Below are 12872 nucleotides of genomic sequence, written 5' to 3' on the forward strand. Positions count from 1 at the left end.
TGTAAACAATAGAAAAGCCATTTATAGATACTTTATACATCTTCCGATGACACTGACAGTACAACAGTACGATTAGCACAGAGCATTACTCTGCATTCCTCTTGAATATATGTTTACAGAAACAAATTTGGGCTATGTATTTCCCTTGGAAATAACCGGAAACTATTTTAAGTTATTTTTCCATAAGATGTTAAAGTAGTCTGAAATAAAACAAGCCTGAACAACAACAGCAACTTCTCTTGCTTTGAGTTATTGACGCTTTGGTGTCTGCCTCCAGTTCAGACATACCCAGACAATATACCACTAATTCCCTTTTTCTAATTGTGTTCACCCTTGGGTCTTTTGTGACTCACAAGTTATGACTACTTTTTAGTTATAGTCTGCTACAATTTCTTGTCAGCCTAAAAGGGCAGGGAGCTGATTCCTTTCACTTATATATTCCCAGTCTGAATATATTCTACTGAATATATTTAATTTATGGGCACACAGAAAATGGGAAAACATTAAACTTTTATATATTCAAGTAGAAGGTCACTGTTAGCTAAGATAGACAAACTCTGATGGATTACACAGGGTCAAATTATAAACCTGTGTCTGAAACTGATGTAGTGAAGCGGTGGTTTGCCCACACCACTGTAGACTCTTCATCTGAGAAGATCTTATATTGGGCATCTGAAAACACTCTCACATGCACAGTCAAAAGCAGCTTGGTTTGCAGGGGTGATCAGCAAGCAAGGGGCACTGCCTAAATTACTCCATCTGCATGGTGGGAATAACTGAAATGGCTGCTTGTTAAGTAGCCTGGGATCAAGTCACCCTATAACAGGAGTGCCTGGTCTCCGTCATACTGCAGCCTTCAGAGAATGACTGAATTTATCTTTTGGGTGCCTCAGGTGTGATCAGAGCCCCACTGAATACTGCTAAATCCTTCTGGTTCCTCATTAGCACAGTGCAAAATATACTCAAGATGGAATTCTGCCCTAGGGTTGACCTCCTGCATACCCTGGATGTTCTTAGCAGAATTTTGTGTAAGATGCCTTGCTCTTCCCTATGCCGGGTAGCAGCTTTGGTGTCACATTGCCTCAGGTTCACTGATACACAAACACATTGTCTTCTTGATTTCAACCCCACATGCTTTCTTACAGCTCTTGGGCGCCAGTGGAAAGGATTTCCATTTGTTAGCAAATACTGGGAGTCTCAACAAAAGTTTTAAATTCCCCCAGTCTCTGTTTTTTTTCCAGGACTTTGCTGGATTGGAATCTTCCTTTGGTACAAACTTAAGTTCAGAAAGCCTAAAGCCAAGGCCTACCATTAAACAGGGCAGTCCTCCTAGAGGTAGTTTCTGGAGCTGGTCCTGTGCCAAAGATTAGGTGCATATTCATCTGGTAAACTGCCCTCCACAACCATTGGCCAACATCCATAGGCTGCAGCCATGAGGCAAGCTGGTGAGATGCTGCCCTAAGAGACAGAAGCCCTGGTCTTTTCCCAGAGACCTTACAGTTCTGAATGCATTTGCTTTAGGAGACAAAAAGGGAGCTAATTTAATACATGTGATCAAGCACCCCTAAGACACTTCTTGCCTTAATTGTATCTGAACAGGAATAAGCAGGGGCAGAATGAAAACTCCACTATTATCGGCACAGTTTGACACTCCCGATGCATTAGTGCATGAAATGATCTGGTGACAGTGTAAGGCTTGAATTACTCTTAAGAAGCTTTTGCAACAGATGCTAAGATGCTTCCATCTCAAAGGTGACCTGCGATTGGCAACATTTTGCAAAGAGAAACTCATAAATGAAGATGAGGTTTACAACGCAATTATTAGAAATGCTTCAAACAATCAAGTTAAAACACTCAGCAAAACTGGTTTCAAATGAGCTATTTAATTTCAGCTAGTGGCAACAGAGCTGGCTGGGTACCAGCCCCAGCAGCAAACAACTCTGCTGGAGCCCTTTGCCTGTGCAGAGTAGCACAGCTTCCCCACTGAGCCCAGCAGCTCTCGTGAGTCCTTCAGCAATACCCAGCTTCCTGACCCTTCCCAGCATCTCTGCTCTGATCTGAATGTTGTCCAGCTGTGGTGCCCTCACCACACCTCATCTCCATGTCCCAGTAGTGACATAACTGTATCCCACTACAGCCCAAGGTGTCAGATGAGCGGAGAGCTGGCACTCTGCTCTGGGCAGTGAACAACAGGCACTGGTAGGCCAGAGCAGCAAACATCTGTCAGTTCTGCTAGCAACAGCACACACTAGGCCTGCTGTGCACTGGATTAGGGCTTCAGTTGTCTCCATGGGATTTTAAATAGCTTTTATTGCCAGAGTCGTATTATGCCCACCAAAGGCAGTGATTTGTTTAATTTAGAACAGCTTTACTCAGAGATGTTTACCCACAGTGTCCCAGTCTGAAGGCACAGGTAAGGATTTACACACAGCTTACAATTTATTTACTTCTTTTTCTGCTTGTTTTCAACAATCCTCTACTCAGAATAATTTGGAGCTGTGCATAGAGGCTGATTATCAGACCTATGTGAGACCTGTGTGACTACACAGCTGCACAACCTAGTCTCCTTAACTGTTTTCTAACAGCCTCAAACACACAATGTTAAACTGGACATGGGATTTTGGATGTTAGATAAGAAAATGGAAGAGAGCAATTCAACAGAGGTATGACTTGCATAGAGCAACAAAGAGCAACTGGCTGTGAGGTTGTGCTACAAATGGCACTGCAGACGAAGGATCTCCTTGGCCTGAGAAAACCAAGTGGCACAGAGTGTACCAGGCTCTCTGCAACTCTAGAAGAAATGCACACCCCAACAACAGCTCAGCTTTTAAAAATACATAGTATTTCTCACTTGTGCACTTTCATGTTTGCGAGTTTCACACAACTGGAAGCACCCTATGATGGCCTGGTGCTTTCTGAAGAACTGCTTTGACCAGAAGGAGCTGAGAGACCCAGGGCTGAGAGGATTTCCTTATTAAGCTGAAATAAACACAGTGGAGCTACCTTTTCTCCCCACAGATCCAGCCTCACAGATTCACCACATTATTTTGACATGTTTTCTCCACACTGAGTATTTTAACTTCAAGTGTAACAATACCTTTTTCTCGGAAACACAGCTTCTTTTCTCTGCAAACTACTGCCAAAATTTGGTGGGGTGGGAGTAGGTAGTGAAGAGCTGATTTCCAAACACTTGAGAGTACTGGAATTGTTCAGGCACTGAAGTCAGCGTAAGCAGTATCAGTTGATAAGTAGGAGGCTGAAATGTTAAAATTCTCAGTGCAGCAAGACAATGATTTGAAGAGGCCATCTATCTAACAATTACGACTCAGAAAGGATGATATTACAATGAGCCCTGTTAAGATGTAACATTCCCAACGGAGAATAATTGATGCTAAGCTAGTGTAAAATTGAAGATCTGAAAGGGGCTAATTACTTTTTCTGCTAGGGAGAACTTTCCATTTTGTCACTGCTTCGATACCTGAGCAAAGCTATTAATCTTAGACATCTGAATCCCAGCTCCTGTGCTTAATTTCTGCTGGGAATTGAGGGATATAGCAAAACCAGCCATACGAGAGTTTACATTAACTGAATTTCATGTCTTTAAATCAACAGAGGGTGTCAAAGCTTCCGGACAATTTCTTTAAATTCATTTTTAGGGAGCATGCATATAGAAGAAAGTGAGTTCAGCCTTGTCTTGCTCACAGGAAACCACTCCTGGAACTTCTCAGTCCCCTGCCTGAGAACACTTCCACTGCAAACATCTCAGCATCCAGGTGCTACAAGCAGGTCACCATGTGGAGCCCAAGGAGTTGGGCGTTCCTTCTCTACTGGTGGGTGTTGGTGTGAGTACACTGCTGGGATGGAGAGCAAAGATCCTGTCCTACACTCCTGCATGGAGCTGGCAGGGGTCCTGCATTGTGCCAAGAACAGGAGCTTGAAGGGAAGCCCTCCTTGCTTGTGAGAAAGCTTCTCCCCTTCTGTCCCACTGATGTTAGCTCAAGACAGGGCGGTTGTGCTCTCCCTCCAGATGTTAGACATTGCTACGGTTTTCTATCTGCTCCTGGCTCCCAGACTAAAAGATTCTCATCTTAGCCTATAAACCTTGAAGTGCCAAGAAAAGTAAGTGCTAAAGTTGTCTGAGAGGCAGATTCAAGAGAAAGCATCACCTGAAAGTAAGGGAGATAGGCACAGAGCCTGCAACAGCTCCACGCTTTTCCAGTAATATTCTCTTATTTGATGTTCACTCTCCTCTTGCGTGCTTCTCTATGGTGCTTCCTTGATTACATTGCAAAGAATGAGAGAAAAGAAGGATGAACAGTTTTCAGACAATGTGCCACTCTGCCAAAGCTTTGTCAGACCATTTATTAACATCCGCAAAGAGGAAATATGTTTAATTGCTAAGAGCCAGTTAGAGGGACATTAAATGTCTTATTGTTCTCCACGCCAAAGTGGGAGTACTTGTAGCCTCCGTGAAGAGCAAGATGGCATTTGTGTGATGCTTGAAAAAGTGAAATTCTCAAGAAGTGTGACAAGGCACCAGCAGACTTGGGGAAAATGAGGAAGATCAATACTTTATCAGTACTGAGGTGGTTCAAAGCTCAAGAAGCCATCAAGTAACTGCTGGCATATTAACCCCAACATGTCAGGTTGGGCAGATAGCCAGGATGTGGCACTTCATGATGCGCGTAGCTTGTTGATGATTATCTTCCCATCATCTGGCTGCACCATCCAAGGCCGGCTTTTACAAGACTTGGACACTTCAAGCTCTCTTTTGACATCATAATAACATTTTTAAAACAAACAAACAAACAAAAATGAGTGTATTTGTCTGCCAAAAAAAAAAAAACCAAACCATTCCAGCGTAATTGAGAAGTCAGAACAATTGATTTTCAGGATCATTTTCAAGATCCCACAGTATTGCTCAGCTTTGTAATACACAAAGCTTCAAGCACGTATACAAGATTTCCTACCTCATGGAACAGCTTAAAGTATTCTAATACAGCCCAAAATTAGATCAGCGTTGGTACTGCTATACTAGATAGTGAAATTATTTAAATGTTGCTCCATTAAAAGGTCCATTAAGATATTTATTGTTGAACAAATGATATAAAGGCGTTATACTTTGGATTGTCAAAATAAAATGACTTTGCCTGCTGAAAATAGTATTTAAAAGAACATATTTTTAAAAAACAGTTCCACAGAAAAAATGTGTTTTTCTGAAAACACATTGTAGTATCAATAGTATCAGAAATTAAATACATGAATTAAGAGAGAGATTACCTGCTTCCAAAGTACAGTTATTGAAAGAGCTATAATCTCTTTCTCTTGAATAATTCCCATTGTGTGCTTGGTTAGAAAACAATAGATTGGTTATGAAATCATGGAAATCGTATCCATGCAAATGCCACCCTCACATTAAAATCATCACACAGCTCACAGTACGCTGCCTGCAGGCTTCTCAGGTATAAATCTAGCCATCAATAAGGACTATTTTGCTACGGCTCTTAACCTTGCAAGAACATTTTATGGAGGGGTTGTTTAGAATGTGCTACAGACTATCAAATAAAAAAGAGAAGATCAAATTAAGCTGCACTGTAAAATTTAAACCAAGAGAAGAGGTGAATGCCAGCCTCTGCATTTTTTACCAACTCATACATTTATATTTGATGTCCAATTAACAGAGGCTTCATGGTAGTAGATCTACTGCTTGTTCCAGTGCTACTGGCTGATCCTGGGGCACAACTGTATGGCCAGGACAGGAACTGGTCCATTAAATTTTCTATATTCCAACACAGGATATTCTGTGATTCTGTGATTCTGCAATTCTATGGTTCTGTGTTCACAGTCCAGGGTTCAGAAAGCATGGGAGGAGGATGCTACTCAAATTCCTTCACTGTGGGAAGCTGTTTAGATCAAGGATGCAAATCTCAGTTTGCTTTCCATCACCTGGCTCTGGTTGCTCAGGAACCAGCCCTGCAATGCCCCCATCATTCCAGTTCTCCTCTGGTACACAGGCAGGAGCAATGACAAGGGATGGCCAGGGTGGATGTGGCCTCGAAAAACTCCTTCACATATCTATAGGTTGGAAAAGAGCCTTCTCTTAGTTATATCCACATCTGCCCACTTCCTCAAAGTATAGAGAAACCAGAAGATAGCATTAACAGTGGGTTCCTTGGAAAAATGCCTTACCAAACTAAAGAAATCTAGTTTAAGAAAAGATAAACTCTTTAACAAGGCATGGAAGACATTAAAGTAACATTTTTGCCCCTATCTGATTATATATCAATGATATATTGATGCTCTTAGCGGTTCCCATATATATGTTAGCTTCAGAGGTTATCTATGGTGCCCAAGGGATGTGGATGAAGCCCAAAAGCACATGTGGTGAATGGACTGAGTTCTCATCTCTCCTCTGGACCTGGCAACTAGATTGTCTCATGCTCTAGATGTAAGCAACAGTTATGAAAAACTGATATTTTTATACTAAATACTGTATCATTTTTTTGTGACAACAGAACTACAAAGTGCTAAATCTGGCACCCACTGCTGTCAAGGGAAGGTTTCTCCCTGTTTTTCTAATACTTCTGAGCCCTTAGGGAAAAGAGAAGGGCTGCATTCACCTAAAGCTCTTCAGGACACAGACCTTCCCACCAATGTGTTAAATCCAAGGCTTGTTACACCTTTTTAATGATTATGAGAAAATTAAACGTTGAGATTTCCAAACTTCTCTGTGAGTGGGAGCAGAATTTCCTATTTCTACAATTTTTGTTGTTTTCTTCTTATCTGTAAGAGGGGCAGTGGTTTTAAACAAAAAGAGGGGAGATTTAGATTAGGTTTTAGGGGGAGATTCTTCACTCAGAGGGCAGTGAGGCGCTGGAACAGCTGCCCAGAGAATCTATAGATGCACCATCCCTAGAGATGCTTAAGGCCAGGCTGGATGGGGCCCTGGGCAGCCTGAGGTGGAGTTTGCTTTCATATTGTACAAAGCTCCAGTCAGCAGCTTCATCAAATATTTACAGCTCCATAAGACCTTTTGGCTACTCTGTGCTTGGAGATAAAATACAACAGCAACACAGACATCAGTTGTGGTGAAAAGAGAAAGGTGGATGCTTGACTTCCACAACTCAGGAAGGCAGAAATCACACAAAAGCTGTTTGAGCGTCACAGCAAGCAGAGGGGATGCACCTATCTGGACCACTTCATCCCATAAAGGCAGGCATGTGCTGCTTTGATTCCAGGGAGTTTGGGATAATCAACTGGAAAATATCTTGCCAAGCAACAGTGCATGCACCTGTTTGCACAACTCTTGTCAGACCTCTCAGTTTCCAAACTGAGAACTGATTACTGAATCTATCCTATTTCAGCACTAAGAGAAGTGCTTTGTTCTGGTATTTCAGTGTTACAATAAAGTTTCTCAGAATATGGATCAAAATTAAATTATTGCCTATGTAAATTTGAGTGAATCATGCCTGTATATTGTCATCTCCCACTCCCATGACCAGTTCTTTCTGGGCATTCATCTTTCATTTTGTGCAAAGAACCAACAACGTGATGTTCAGGTACCTCCAAGGGAGGTTCAGGCTGGATATTAGGAACAATTTCTTTTTTGAATGAGTTGCAAAGCAGTGGCACAGGCTGCCCAGGGAGCTGGTGGAGTCCCCATCCCTGGAGGTGCTCAAGAACCATGTGGATGTGGCACTGAGGGACACGGTTGGTGGGCATGGAGGGGGATGGGTCAGTAGTTTGACCAGGTGATCATAGCGGCCTTTTCCAACCTTAATGATTCTGTGACTCTAACATTCTATAAGAAAGATGCTAAGTTTTAAGTATTTCCCTTCACACTAAACTTACACATGTGGGAAGAGATGATACCATGCAAAAGAACTGCTGCAAGAACACAGAGGTGTTGATGTGAAGCTGCCTGTTTCAGAATTAAGGTATTATCCATTTGATGGGCAGTCACTGCCTGTATGCAGCTCAGAAGATGTGGTTACATCTCAGCTGCCTACAAAGCTCTCTCTAGGAGAAAAGCGAGACTTTCATCAAGAAAACACTTGAAGCAAGGCACAAAACATTCAATTCTGCAAAACACAGAATAGTGGAATTACACTGGCAATTTACATGTGAGCTCTGAGTCAGTGCTTTCAGGCAGAAATAATCCCACATAAGCATCCCTGATGAGAAGGGATCATAAATCTCTTTCTGAATGGTATCTTTCAATCGATGTGCTTGTCTTCAATTTCCTCTCCTACAGGAAAGACACTCGGAGACAGAATAAGAACAGGACCCAGCCCACGGAGCGCATTTCAGGAGTATTTTGTTACGTGGGCCCCCATTTGCATGCTCCTCTTTAGTAAAAGCTACACTGAACTCATCCTTGGATATTTCAACATGTGAAGAGAAGGAGTAGGAGAGGTAGCAACTGCTGACTGGGGAGAGACTTGCCAGGGCTGCTTGGGAGAAAAACATATATCAAAACCAATAGTAATGTAATGGGAAAGGCTATCTAATTCCACTTGTGGAGAGGAATATGTGTAGCTGAAAGTAAATTAATGTGTGGTTGTTTGCTCTATAAATACCTTTTTCATTCTCTTTTTCTTTCTTGATTTTTTAAAATTTTTATTATTTGTGTTTGTAAATATAGAATAAAATTCAGTTCCCAAACAGGAGTCAAAGGGCAGATGTTGGGCTGGAAAGGGGGAGGCTGACCTCACATGAGTCAAACCATCTGAACTCCTGAGGGCTGCTCGCAAGCAGATGCATTTACATTAGTAAGCGTGTGGAGAACAGGTACAGCCTGTTTAATATATCGGTCACTTGATTAAAAAGAGCCCAAATGATATTTTCAGTCAAGCTAGGCCAGGGATTAGTCTAATAGACTTAATATAATGACACAGAGAAGGGGTTGGCATGGTGACCTTTTACTTTATCGTGGTGTCTTCTCAGTGTTTGATTAATGGCTCTTCAAATAGCTTTGAACCGAATTAGAGCCCTTCTCACTGTTTGCTGTGAGATCTTTCCCTTTTTTAATATACAAGACTGCTGCCTGGAAGCAATCCGTGTGTTTCAAACACATCACTCTTGTAGGTGATGCCAAACCCAAACCCTTCAGTCTGAGCTGGTGCAATTGCCACGTCCCTGTTCCACATCCTGGAGAGCAGATTTCAGGATAAAAGGAATGTGAGGCTTAAACCAAACATTCATTCCCTTTTGGTGGCCAGCTGGTGAAGCTGGTGTTTTTTACAGGAGAGGTGGTTTTACATTGACAGTGGGATCGAGTGCACTGTCAGCAAGTTTACAGTTGACATCAAGATTCTGGGGTTCAGTGAATATGCCTGAGGGACGGGATGCCATCTAGAGGGATCTAGATGGGCTTAAGCAGGGTGCCCAGGAGAACCTCATGAGGTTCAGCAAAGACAAGTGCAAGGTGTTGCACCTGGGTTGTGGAAACTCAAACTATCAATACAAGCTGTGGGATGAAAAGATTGAGCACAGTCCTGTTGAGAAGGAGCTGGAGGTGCTGGCGGATGGGAAGCTGGGCTGCCCTCATAGCCCAGAAAGACAACTGTATCCTGGGTTGCATCAAAAGAAGCTTGGCCAGCAGATCGAAGAAGGTGATTCTGCTAAGGTACAGAAACACCTCTCTTATGAGGGCAGGCTGAGGGAGCTGGAGCCGTTCAGATTGAGAAAGAAAGGACCCCAGGGAGACCTGAGAGCAACCTTTCAGTATCTGAAGGGGGGCTATGAGAAAGAAGGGGACAGACATTTTCACAGAGTCTGCTGTGACAAGACAAGGGGAAACAGATTCAAACTATAAGAGGGGAGATTTAGACTGGATATAAGGAAGAAGTTTTTTACAGTAAGAGTGGTGAGGCAGTGGAACACCTTGCTCAGAGAGGTGGTAGATGTGGAGACATTCAAGATGAGGCTGGATCAGGCTCCCAAACAACCTGATGTAGCTGTAGGTGACCTTGGACTAAATGACCTTTGAGGGTCCCTTCCAACTCATGCGATTCTATGGTTCTATGAAGAAACAAAGACTTCAAGTCATGTCATCATCAGCAACAAGCTAAAGCTGAGAGCTGCTAAACCAGCTCTACCGCTGCTGCGCCTCAGTGCTCCTGTGGCTGCTACATACAGGCACAACACAATACAAGCAGGAGTGCTTCATAACTTTTCTTGGAGCTCTTAAGTACAAACACAGGTGTGCTCATCTACTTCCCGACAGGAAAAGAAAGATAAAGAGCACGGCTGGCTTCAGCATGTACCACACTTTGTCAGCAGGGGAAAGGCAGGGAACAGTGAAGTACAGTTTTATCTTATTTTTAATGGAATGACAGAGTTCCCTGCAGAAGAATCAAGCTGTTCAGAACTAAATGCTACTCTCTGGACATTTTAATGATATAACACTCTCTTTTAATAATGCTCAAAATTGCCTTGGTTCTTGACAATCACCCATGCGTTTGGTGCTCGTGGAATAATTGCAGATCATCATTTTACCAAATAGCAGATGTCAGAGCTGCAGGTCCCAAAGTCTGAGATGACTGAAGGGCACAGACAGCTGAAAGCAGCCCCCGCTCCCTCACGGCACTTGGTTCCACGGGGCTGTTTGCATTTCCAGGACGCCGGCACAGTGTGTGTGATCACCGGGACGACTCCCAGCTCCTGTGCCGGAGCTGGCGGTGCCGCTCGGCGCACCACTCCCCCGCCTCGCTCTGCCTGGAGCTTCTCAATGAACCCGAGTCGCCGCGTGGATGCTTTTCAGAGCAGGACTTACGCCCTGCTTTCTCAAAGCACAGCAGCCAGCACGCGTTCCCCTTCAGCCACTGAGAAATTCCACTGGAGCAAACAGCACCGAAGCCCTCACCAGAACGAAACACGCCCTTTGCTGGATGGAAGCCATACGTAAGTGCTTCTCCGTGGGAAAGTAGTGCGGTTCTCACATCATTGGAGTCGCAGTATCTGGTGGATTATTTTATCCTTTTCCCACCTAGAGGCTCAGTTTTTGGAACGTGTGGCTTATCCCCATTCCAGCTTTGCTCTTTAAAAACTGAAAATGTCAGGAGAAAATTTCAGTAAGACTCCCAGCCACCAGGAAATCTGCAAAGGCAGATGAAATGCCCCGTGCTTTTGGGTGTGGACCCAAACCGTGGGATTTGAGAGAATAAAAGGATGGAGCTCTGTGCCCTCTCAGCTGTGCCCTCTGCCCCATGCACACATCCGAGGACCCCCACCCCTGACCCCTGAGGAGCGGTCCCCTACTCGTGCTGCACACCCGGGGCAGAGGACCGGCAGGTGGGCAGGCAGCCCAACAGCTGTTCACCTTCCTGGAGCACGGAGCGAGAAGCTCGACAAATCTCATGCAGCACCGAGAATCACCGACGGTTTTGGTGCACTGCACGTCCTTCAGCTCCTAACCTGGAACGTGAAGCGCAAGGCACAGACCAGCTCTTCCCACCCGTTCAAAGACAGGGGCGATGCGTTTCACAGACGGACTCCCCGCACGGCAGACAACGCCGGGGATGCCCCGCTGCCGAGCGGCACCACGGGGCAGCGCCGCCCGCCCCCGCTCGGAGCATCCCTCGGCACGGTCCCCTCGGGGATACCCGCGGAAGAGCCACGAGCCCAGGGAGGAAAACTCCGAAGTAACTCGCAGGGAAGCAGCGCGCGGTGCGGGAGGGGTTCGTCCCCTCGAGGCAGCCCCACACCCCCCGCAGCCCGGGCACTCACCTGTGCTCCGGCGGCGGCTGCTCCGGCGGCACCGGGGCGGGGGGTCGCTGCCCGTGGGGGGACCCCGGCCAGCCCTCAGCGCGGCAGCAGCGAGTGCCACGCAGCCCCCCCCCCGGCCGTGGGCTTTATCCGAAAGAGGAGGGGGACGGGACTCCGCGCACGGTCACTTCGGGCGGGGGGATGGGGGGGGAGGCCGGGCCGCGGGGAGGCTGATGCGGCTCCGCTCCTGCTCCGCTCCGCTCCGGCGGGGGCACGGCGCCGCCCCCGCGCTGCTCCGCGCCCACCAGGGGGCAGCGCCGCCTGCTCCGCTCCGCACCGCGGGGACGGGGGGAGCGGCTGCTGTTGCCGGAGTCGCCGCGCCGGGCTCAGCCCCACGGAGCCCCCCGTGGCGCGGTGACCCCCGCGGCGCTCGGAGCTGCGGCTGCCGGGGGAGGTGCTGGGTCGGGATGGTCTGCGGGGAGCTCCTGTGCTTGTAGCGTCGGCTGCGGGCTGGGTGAGGATACGGAGTGAGAGGCTTTCGGTGCCTGTGCGGAGCGGTGTGCACCCGGTGGGAGTGCCGTGTAGTGCTCACATGCCATCAGTGGCCCCAGAATCTTTTCCCTCTGGGAGTGGCAGCATTTCTAAGAGCAATGTCTACTTTGTCTGTAGGTTTTCTGACAAAGCTGATCGGATGGAAACTTCCCCATCTATCAGATGGTTGGATGAAAAGGGCGCGGGAGAGTCCAGATGCATGTGTGGGATTCAAGAGCAACAGTGAAGAATGGAGGTCAAATGACCTCTGCTCTGTCTAAAGATGTTATCTCTAACCAGGAACCATGTTATTTCCCACAGCTTTAGATGGGATGGGAGATGTCATGGAGCAAAGACCCCCAGATCTCCTTAACCATGGATTTAATTTACCCTTCAAATTTGGAACAATGAGGGCATGAATATATCAGATGTCTATGGTAATCAATGCTGAAGATTATTTCTGCCCAGGACTTCATCTAGAGTTTCTGACGTCTCCTGCCTATGTGTAAGGGTGAGAGGAGATGGGAAAGCTGCTGTGCCATAGCCATAAACTTCAGTGTTCCATTGTTGTGATGATAAGACAAAGGAAACCTGTCAGATGTGGTGTTGTACTCCTTTAGATGCGTGCATAG

At 45.9% G+C, this 12872-nt stretch overlaps 1 protein-coding gene across 3 annotated transcripts in view; it reads right to left on the reverse strand.

Annotated features, from left to right (window-relative positions):
• Window positions 1-11987, reverse strand: part of HTR1E (5-hydroxytryptamine receptor 1E) — a 28295-nt gene extending 16308 nt beyond the window's left edge. Inside the window, exons 1-2 of one of the 3 annotated variants that reach the window (XR_014944874.1) lie at window positions 11731-11987; window positions 10164-11050 (exon numbers count right to left, since the gene is read on the reverse strand). The gene's annotated coding sequence lies outside the window, so the exon portion shown is untranslated. Of the gene's footprint in view, window positions 1-10163; window positions 11051-11730 lie in introns of those variants that run through there. The other 2 variants (XM_015858969.3, XM_032443742.2) reach the window with 2 other exon arrangements.
• Between the last annotated feature and the right edge of the window lie 885 nt (window positions 11988-12872).

This window comes from Coturnix japonica, chromosome 3, assembly GCF_054131305.1.
Source record: "Coturnix japonica strain WE chromosome 3, WE-NBRP24, whole genome shotgun sequence".
Taxonomy (NCBI): Eukaryota; Metazoa; Chordata; class Aves; order Galliformes; family Phasianidae; genus Coturnix; species Coturnix japonica.